The following is a 10,337-nucleotide window of genomic DNA, read 5'->3' on the forward strand; positions in this document are numbered from 1 at the left end:
TCTCTCTACGTGTAAGCCATCTAAATGATGCTGTCTGGTCCAAACAAGTATGATATTGTTGCCTCCCGTAGCATTCGATGCAAGGGAAGCTAGCGAGCATTTGTCCCCCCTTGACAAAGAAAGTATAAAAAGTGAGTGAGCTTAACTGTGAATGGTCCTGGCGAAAGAAAAAAAATTGTGCCAAGGGAAGCCAGCTTGGATTTGTCATCTCTCCTATCAAATTGCTTTGAGAGCAATACGTCATTAACAGAAACAACTTGAATTGTTGCGTCTTGTGATGTTGTCCTCCACTAGATAGCTAGCTAAAATGGTCCCTTTCCTAAATTAGCCATGGATGGAGATAAAGATTTGGACTTGTGGTTTTACTTAATTCTGTGTACTGGCCAATGATTATAACAACGATTCTGATCCAGCCATTAATTCATACATTGTTGTGCCCCTGTACAGTAGCTACATGTAGAAGGCTAATGTTAACTAGCTAACGTTGCCCAAGAATGGAAGTTAGGTTAGCGAGTAAGTGTTTAAACAAAAAAGAAAAGCGTGTACTGTATGACAGAGTGATAAACTGTTTCATCAACATGAAAGAGAGGAGGATGAGTCGACATGAAAGAGAGGAGGATGAGTCAACATGAAAGAGAGGAGGATGAGTCAACATGAAAGAGAGGAGGATGAGTCAACATGAAAGAGAGGAGGATGAGTCAACATGAAAGTGAGGAGGATGAGTCATAATGAAAGAGAGGAGGATGAGTCAACATGAAAGAGAGGAGGATGAGTCAACACGAAAGAGAGGAGGATGAGTCAACACAAAAGTGAGGAGGATGAGTCAACATGAAAGTGAGGAGGATGAGTCAACATGAAAGAGAGGAGGATGAGTCAACACGAAAGAGAGGAGGATGAGTCAACATGAAAGTGAGGAGGATGAGTCAACATGAAAGAGAGGAGGATGAGTCAACATGAAAGAGAGGAGGATGAGTCAACATGAAAGAGAGGAGGATGAGTCAACATGAAAGAGAGGAGGATGAGTCAACATGAAAGTGAGGAGGATAAGTCAACATGAAAGAGAGGAGGATGAGTCAACATGAAAGTGAGGAGGATGAGTCAAAATGAAAGAGAGGAGGATGAGTCAACATGAAAGAGAGGAGGATGAGTCAACATGAAAGAGAGGAGGATGAGTCAACATGAAAGTGAGGAGGATGAGTCAACATGAAAGTGAGGAGGATGAGTCAACATGAAAGAGAGGAGGATGAGTCAACATGAAAGAGAGGAGGATGAGTCAACATGAAAGAGAGGAGGATGAGTCAACATGAAAGTGAGGAGGATGAGTCAAAATGAAAGAGAGGAGGATGAGTCAACATGAAAGAGAGGAGGATGAGTCAACATGAAAGAGAGGAGGATGAGTCAACATGAAAGAGAGGAGGATGAGTCAACATGAAAGTGAGGAGGATGAGTCAAAATGAAAGAGAGGAGGATGAGTCAACATGAAAGAGAGGAGGATGAGTCAACATGAAAGAGAGGAGGATGAGTCAACATGAAAGTGAGGAGGATGAGTCAACATGAAAGAGAGGAGGATGAGTCAACATGAAAGTGAGGAGGATGAGTCAACATGAAAGTGAGGAGGATGAGTCAACATGAAAGAGAGGAGGATGAGTCAACATGTTTTCTACTTGCACAAAATGATGTGCACACACACTCACGTGCACAAACAGAAATCAGAACCACGGACAGCCACATCATGCTGACGTTGTTGGACTAAATTGTTTTTGTTATCTTTTAATTCACTGTATTAGACGAAGCAGAGGTGATGTGATGATGTTGAAGTGGTGTTGAAATAGTGGTGGCAGCTCCTGTTTTCTTTGTGACTTGCGGTAACTCTCTGTGGTATCCATCTGTGGTTCCAAATCAATAGTTGTTATTAAGTAGTTTGAAAATGTCGAAAACATTAACTTGCTTAACCATACTGTAGGTCATGTACCTGTCTGTGGTCTTCACCGGACAGACGTTGTTCTCTGAATTGTGTGTGTGTGAATTGTGTGTGTGTGTGTGTGTGTGTGTGTGTGTGTGTGTGTGTGTGTGTGTGTGTGTGTGTGTGTGTGTGTGTGTGTGTGTGTGTGTGTGTGTGTGTGTCTGTGTGTCTGTGTGGGTGTTTTTTGTTGGTGTGTGTATCTGTGTGTGTGTGTTGCATCACCTTGCATTGAAACACTTCCCAGGCAAGCAGATGGTTAGGTGACAGATGAGATTATTCATGCATGTTGTTGAACAGAGCTTCAGGTATTTACAACATCAAAGCAACTCTTCACACCTTGTTTTCACCTGGAACAGGTCACAACCACAGTGTAGACTATAGGCTCGCTTGTCTGGGAGAATCTCAGCTAACAGCCATAGTAACAAGGGAAGATTTGAGTTTGTTAGGGTCTCTCCAGAGTAAGCCACTGAGGAGGGATGAATGTGTGACATGCACGCAGGCGCATGCACACACTCACACACCACACTCTTCCTCCATAGAAACAATATGACACATGATCATAGGCCAGACCACTCTCACGCCCTCTTCCCCTCATTCCCTCACCGTCATGACTCACCCGTTCGCTGCTCTGCCTGTCAGTGATTAAAGTAAAGCGGAGCCCAGCGTGTCGGAAAAATGAAACACCATGACCCTCTTTGCTTAGTTAAAACACACTCATCTCGCCACACAGCCCACACGCCATTACTGTAAAAAACCTACCCTTTATCTATCTTTCCTGTCCAACTTCCAGACCTGCTGGCCAACACTGTCAAAATCACATAATCCTTATGTGTGTGCGTGTGTTTGTATGTGTGTGTATTTGAGATACTCTTACTAATCTCTATCAGTCCCATCTGAGTCATCCAAACCACTATATAATTGGCTGATGTGAGCTCACTTTACGTCTAGCACCTACAGTATCCGTATGAAACAGAAATGAAGGGCAATGGGATGGCAGTTAACAGATCAAATCACCGATGATATATAGGGGAAAAGCAGAATGAGGAATGAGAATGAAGAATGAAGACTTTTCACTTTAAGAGTATGTCAAACCAAAAACATTGATTGCAAAGTTAAACAAAACATGAAACTTTATTTACAATGAATATTTTTAGCATTTTCCACAACCTACGTTTTCCCCAAATTCTGTGAAATATCTACTCTGAATTAAGATTCAAAGATGTCTGCTCCTATGCACTTCACATGTTGTTGCACATGTCTCCTCCTATGCACTTCACATGTTGGTGCACATGTCTGCTCCTATGCACTTCACATGTTGTTGCACATGTCTGCTCCTATGCACTTCACATGTTGTTGCACATGTCTGCTCCTATGCACTTCACATGTTGGTGCACATGTCTGCTCCTATGCACTTCACATGTTGGTGCACATGTCTGCTCCTGTGCACTTCACATGTTGGTGCTCGAGTCTACTCCTATGCACTTCACATGTTGGTGCACATGTCTGCTCCTATGCACTTCACATGTTGGTGCACATGTCTGCTCCTATGCACTTCACATGTTGGTGCACATGTCTCCTCCTATGCACTTCACATGTTGGTGCACATGTCTGCTCCTATGCACTTCACATGTTGGTGCACATGTCTGCTCTTATGCACTTCACATGTTGGTGCACATGTCTGCTCTTATGCACTTCACATGTTGGTGCACATGTCTGCTGCTATGCACTTCACATGTTGTTGCACATGTCTGCTGCTATGCACTTCACATGTTGGTGCACATGTCTCCTCCTATGCACTTCACATGTTGGTGCACATGTCTGCTCCTGTGCACTTCACATGTTGGTGCACATGTCTGCTGCTATGCACTTCACATGTTGGTGCACATGTCTGCTCCTATGCACTTCACATGTTGGTGCACATGTCTCCTCCTATGCACTTCACATGTTGGTGCACATGTCTGCTCCTGTGCACTTCACATGTTGGTGCACATGTCTGCTGCTATGCACTTCACATGTTGGTGCACATGTCTGCTCCTATGCACTTCACATGTTGGTGCACATGTCTGCTCCTATGCACTTCACATGTTGGTGCACATGTCTGCTCCTATGCACTTCACATGTTGGTGCACATGTCTGCTCCTATGCACTTCACATGTTGGTGCACATGTCTGCTCCTGTGCACTTCACATGTTGGTGCTCGAGTCTACTCCTATGCACTTCACATGTTGGTGCACATGTCTGCTCCTATGCACTTCACATGTTGGTGCACATGTCTGCTCCTATGCACTTCACATGTTGGTGCACATGTCTACTCCTATGCACTTCACATGTTGGTGCACATGTCTGCTCCTATGCACTTCACATGTTGGTGCACATGTCTGCTCCTATGCACTTCACATGTTGGTGCACATGTCTCCTCCTATGCACTTCACATGTTGGTGCACATGTCTGCTCCTATGCACTTCACATGTTGGTGCACATGTCTGCTCCTATGCACTTCACATGTTGGTGCACATGTCTGCTCCTATGCACTTCACATGTTGGTGCACATGTCTGCTCCTATGCACTTCACATGTTGGTGCACATGTCTGCTCCTGTGCACTTCACATGTTGTTGCTCATGGGGCTTTTGACTTGGACGTACCCCTAATCTAGTGCTGTATTGGACAGGGCCTGGATTAAACCATGCCCTGAAGTCTCATGGCCTTCAACTATATATGAAGTTGATTTTCAAGACACATTCAACATTTTGGATGTCAGTTTGAGGCTAGACACAGATGTCACATTTAGGATGTCAGTTTGAGGCTAGACACAGATGTCACATTTAGGATGTCAGTTTGAGGCTAGACACAGATGTCACATTTAGGATGTCAGTTTGAGGCTAGACACAGATGTCACATTTAGGATGTCAGTTTGAGGCTAGACACAGATGTCACATTTAGGATGTCAGTTTGAGGCTAGACACAGATGTCACATTTAGGATGCCAGTTTGAGGTTAGACACATATGTCACATTTAGGATGTCAGTTTGAGGCTAGACACAGATGTCACATTTAGGATGTCAGTTTGAGGCTAGACACAGATGTCACATTTAGGATGTCAGTTTGAGGCTAGACACAGATGTCACATTTAGGATGTCAGTTTGAGGCTAGACACAGATGTCACATTTGGATGTCAGTTTGAGGCTAGACACAGATGTCACATTTAGGATGTCAGTTTGAGGCTAGACACAGATGTCACATTTTGGATGTCAGTTTGAGGCTAGACACAGATGTCACATTTAGGATGTCAGTTTGAGGCTAGACACAGATGTCACATTTTGGATGTCAGTTTGAGGCTAGACACAGATGTCACATTTTGGATGTCAGTTTGAGGCTAGACACAGATGTCACATTTAGGATGTCAGTTTGAGGCTAGACACAGATGCACGCACACATACTGTACATGCATTTATGTAAACGGGGGGTCCAGTTAATGTGCCCTATACACAAAATTCTGATTATAAAACCACATGATCATTTTACTAAATGGTATTGGTTGAGATTATATAATATGCCAAACAAAATTCACACCGTCATTTAAAATTGTTTGTCAAAGTGAGCTCAACTGCCCTGTTGATAATGATAAGGCACAGGATAATAATCCAGTTTATAAAACCATTCCATCTATACTCATCTCTTTAAAGATCTGCGGGTCTGGAGGTATGCTCAGTAGGTCTCAGCATGCAGTGTTTTCTCCCTCTGCACTGTGACTGTCAAAGGCTGTCGTAAATTATTCCATTCCCTGTTCTGAGTGGTTTCAGAGGTAGTGGAGAGAGTGCCCACTAACTACAGACAGCTCTTATTTACATTGCTGTGTTCAAAGGTTCTGGTCTAATTCAGCTGGGCAGAGAGAACATCAATATAGGGGAGCTATGCTCTGGGTTAGGCATCCATTATTAAAGGCCAGTGGCCTTGAGTCCAATGTTGTTTACATACTAGCCTCAACTTAACACGACTCAATGCAGGGGAGACTCCCTCAGGACCGACCACTTCACGGTCTCAGAGTAGAAATCTCTTTCATCTGAGAGTTTGTTGGAAAATAATCATGTTCAAAGTGTGTGTGTAGGACAGAGACAGAGAAAGTGTGTTTGATTGTGTGTGTGTGTGTGTTTGTGTGTGTGTGAGTGCATGATTCTGGTGTGTTTGTGATTGTAGATGTGTGTCTTAATATGTGTGTCTCTAATTACAGACCAACGGAGAGTCTGTATTGTCGCCGCAGGACGTTGGATATTTGTGTCATTTACATGTATTCCAGTATTCCACTTTCTTTTCAAATGTTCAACCGACTGTTTCTTTCCCTCCATACAAGGGTTTTTCTGTGGAAACATGCAGGGCTGAGTGTTATTCAGGCATAACACACTTTCCAATCGCATGCTGAAGCACGTCAAATAAATGTACCGTTTGTGAGATAAAGCTCACTGATATTAACAGAATGAACCTTGAATAAGGGAATGGAAGATGTGTTCACATACTGCAGGCAGGGGGTTGCTGTAGATTGTATTTAACTAGGCAAGTCAGTTAACAACAACATCTTATTTACAATGACGGCCTACCCAAACAAACCCAGACCACGCTGGGCCAATTATGCCTTATGGGGCTCCCAATCACACCTGGAATCAAACTAGAGTCTGTAGTGACACCTCTAGCACTGAGATGCAGTGCCTTAGACCGCTGCGCCAAACAGGAGCCCCGATCAGAGGTGGCACAGGTCACAGAGTGGTGTGACAGAGAAAATATTCTGGGGCACGTAGTTTTTCCTGATCTGGTAACCTAACCAGGTGAAACTCCAGACTTTATACTGTATGACATGATTAATCTGTTGTAAAACAGGTTCAATATGGGCGATGATCGGACCAGCATTGTTTAAATCAGGGCACGTCTTTTTAAACTCCTGGCCTTGGGGAGGATGAAAACCCTGCCAAAATACAGGAACCTTGTACTTGTTCATCTGAATTATATTTTAAAGAAAGTCTAGGGGGGTTTCCTATACACAGACACAGATAAATCAACAGGATTGGTGGTCTTGATTTGATTTGATTTGATTGGACAATAAAATCAGAGGGCTAAGCTAGCAGGTTTGCACTGTGTAGTCCTGCCCTATGAAACTGTAGGCCTAATAAAACATGCACATACAGTTGACTTACAGTTTATGTCAGCTATTGTGTTTATTCATTCATTCCAGTTAATAATTTTGGATTGAAAATGTCTAGGTAGCTTAGTCAGCCCAACTTTGAAAATAAACCACATTTGATCCTATTCACATTGACACACAAACAAATAGGCTGCAAATACAGTACACAACGTTACTGCTTTGTTTACCCTGGCCAGGGGGACAGGGCGCATAGCAGTCTAGACTATGCAGCTGCTGTTGTTAGTAGCCCACAGTCAGACAAAAAAATAGTATTGTTTCCATGCAATACAGCATGTGTTTAGGTGTATAGGCTGCTACATTTATTGAAGAGTTTTTGCTTGTATCTGTTGGGAGTGATGTGTTATCACGCTTGCTAAATAAATACCTGAGGAAAGTACGCCTTGAGTTCTGTGCATTGTGCCCGGTGCACATGATTTCCATGAATCTGAATGGTCAAGACAGACAAAGAGCCTGCAGCACTCTGATGTGAAGGACAGCGTAATAGTTAACAAATCATGAGGCAAATCAAAAACAACAAAAAACCACTTCGTCCCTCTTTTTAACACTTTGCCTCAGTATATTTAGTTCAACTATATCAAGAGTCTGATTGAGAATTACTGTTGCAAATGTAGTCTTGCCACAAGTTCTCCGGTAGTCCTGTTGTGGATTGATGTACTCTAAGAGTGCTGGTAGAATCGAACAACTGCCAGGCTGTGTAATTGTATGTATCCCTCAACCTAAAATAAGCTGGAAGAAGACATAATGGGATTCTCCCTATAGACGGGTTAGCTTAGATTTTTGACACCATGTAAACTATATTTTGTTTCCACATTTTTATTGAAAACATAAATATATTTGCACAATGAGCACTTGTTGTCTCTCAAATTCATTGTTACAGATGGCTAACGTAAACTCACCCCATTCCGTACAAATGTGCTCAACCGCAACATTTCAAACGAGGCTACAAAGAAAACTAATGGGACTGTAGCGACTGTGTTGACTTCAAAATCGGGGGTGTGAACTAGGTTTCTATTCAAGCGTTGATTGACATGGTAATGGCTATATAGTATTGGAGAAAAGTTGAAAAAACTGACCCCTCCGTTACGTCATGATGTGTCATGTCGTAACGTACAGCATGCATAAAGCAACTAGTTCTGTCTTACAATCTCTCTCCACCAGGTGTAGCACTTCTCTCATCCTTTAAAACAGTGACGGGGGTAAGGGGGGATACCTAGATACCTCATCATTCTCAAAGCCGCTGTTTACTTCTTAGATCACTTTAGCACCATCCTAAAAACCTGATTCAAATTCTACACAAACTTTCAAATAGGTATGTAATGGCACATTATATAAACTCTTTATAGTGTTTTATTTACATTTGAGAGGCGATAAGGTGATAAGTTGGACAGATCGAGTGAAAAAAAGCGATTTTCCTCCTCACTATCATGCATTAGATTCGCTTCCCCACCCTCCATTTTTAAAAAGACCCGACGGGGCTCATTGTTTTCTTGAGTCATGCAGAAACGGGTAGCGTTGGGGTCATGTCATTTATTTGGTTGGAAAGGGGAGAAAGTGTGTTTTACAATGGTATTGACATTACAGTTGATCTGGAAGTATTACGTTTTTGGGGCGCTAAAATAAGGTCAATTGTACGGACCAAGGCGATTTACAAAAGTGAGTGAGTTTTCGTTAGCTATTTTTGTCATATTAGCATTGACATGAAATCAGTTAAAACATCTCAAAACATGACATGGTATCAAGAAAAGGATAAATCTTGCTGAAACGAGCCACCTACGCTTCCGTGCATGGCAGCTTCTTGTGAATTTTGCTAGCTATCTCACCATTCAAAATCATAACAAAGCAATGCTTCCTCCCCCATCGATGGGAGCACATCATTTTCGTGACGTTGTCAGCCAACACGTCTATTCTAAATAAACTCCCATATTAATAACCCAACTCAATTAGGTTCAGGCTCTGACTGGATCATCATACATGCACGGGGTCACACACACATGCAAACGCACACACACACACTCGACCCCATGTGGTCTCTGGAATAAGAAATAGCACCCTGCTTATCCAGTTCTGTCACTAGACGTGGTGCTAAGTGTTTTGCCTGAATCTGTGATGATGTCACACCAACTCAATTGAGCAGAAGTTTCTTAGGCAGTTCCACTACTGGAGGATTCTGAGAAACAGACAGACAAAACATATTAGAGGAGTGCTTCAGTGTGGATCGCAGCAGGAGACTCACTTAATTTATGTGATTACTAGGCCAATGTCACGAATAATACCTTTTAATTAAGTCTGGTCAGTAAAAAGTACAAATAAAACATAATCACCTCTCATAAGCCTCTCTCCTGCGTCGGTAGGCTATCAGGTCATTCTCAACCCCACTTGACAACTCTTTAAATTGTAGACCAGCACCCACGTTGTTTTGTCTCTCAAATGCAATTTGACTCGATTCATATTAATCAGCATCTACTATCCACTGAACAAAAGAGAAAAGTTTTTGACGTTGTGTGAATTGAAGGTTTGGGTATCTAGACAACTCTTTTCACATGAGGTTATGAAAAGTGCAGTACGTAGCATCCTGTTCTATTCAGTGAGTGCATTTAGGGGGCATTCGGTTTGTTTGATGTGGTGAAGCTCTCACAGCACCATTAGTAATTGATTTGCACATTCGCTTTACTAACTTCATTTAACTAATGATAAATGAGAACCTCTATTTGAGTTAGCAGGGAATACAATTTTAATCAAAATATGAATACATTTATGTAACTTTATATATTTATATAGCCTTGCTATTTATATAAAATTAGTACAAATGCAGGTTTTTATTATCATGTACTGGTTGATTACAAGGAAGTGGAATAAAAAGATGTTCTGATTTCTTTCATAATAACAAAGAATCTATTTCAATCCAAATGAAAATAATATCTTCTTATTTCACCACGGGACCAGTACTATTTACAGTAGAACCTGTGCATATGAAACTCCAAACTCCATGCAACCCTGACTTCCCTCAGAGACCTGTGTCAATATTTCTGAGAAAAGATCAGAACAAGATTATTTTGGTAGTCAAGTGAACAGAGAAACAACCAAAGTTCCTCGCAATTCTTCCGCATTCCTGGAAGAGGCTTTCTGGCCTAGTGGAAGAGGATTAGAAGAAGAAAGCACAGCCCACATGGTCTTAGTGCGGTT

This window comes from Oncorhynchus keta, chromosome 8 (assembly GCF_023373465.1).
Source record: "Oncorhynchus keta strain PuntledgeMale-10-30-2019 chromosome 8, Oket_V2, whole genome shotgun sequence".
Taxonomy (NCBI): domain Eukaryota; kingdom Metazoa; phylum Chordata; class Actinopteri; order Salmoniformes; family Salmonidae; genus Oncorhynchus; species Oncorhynchus keta.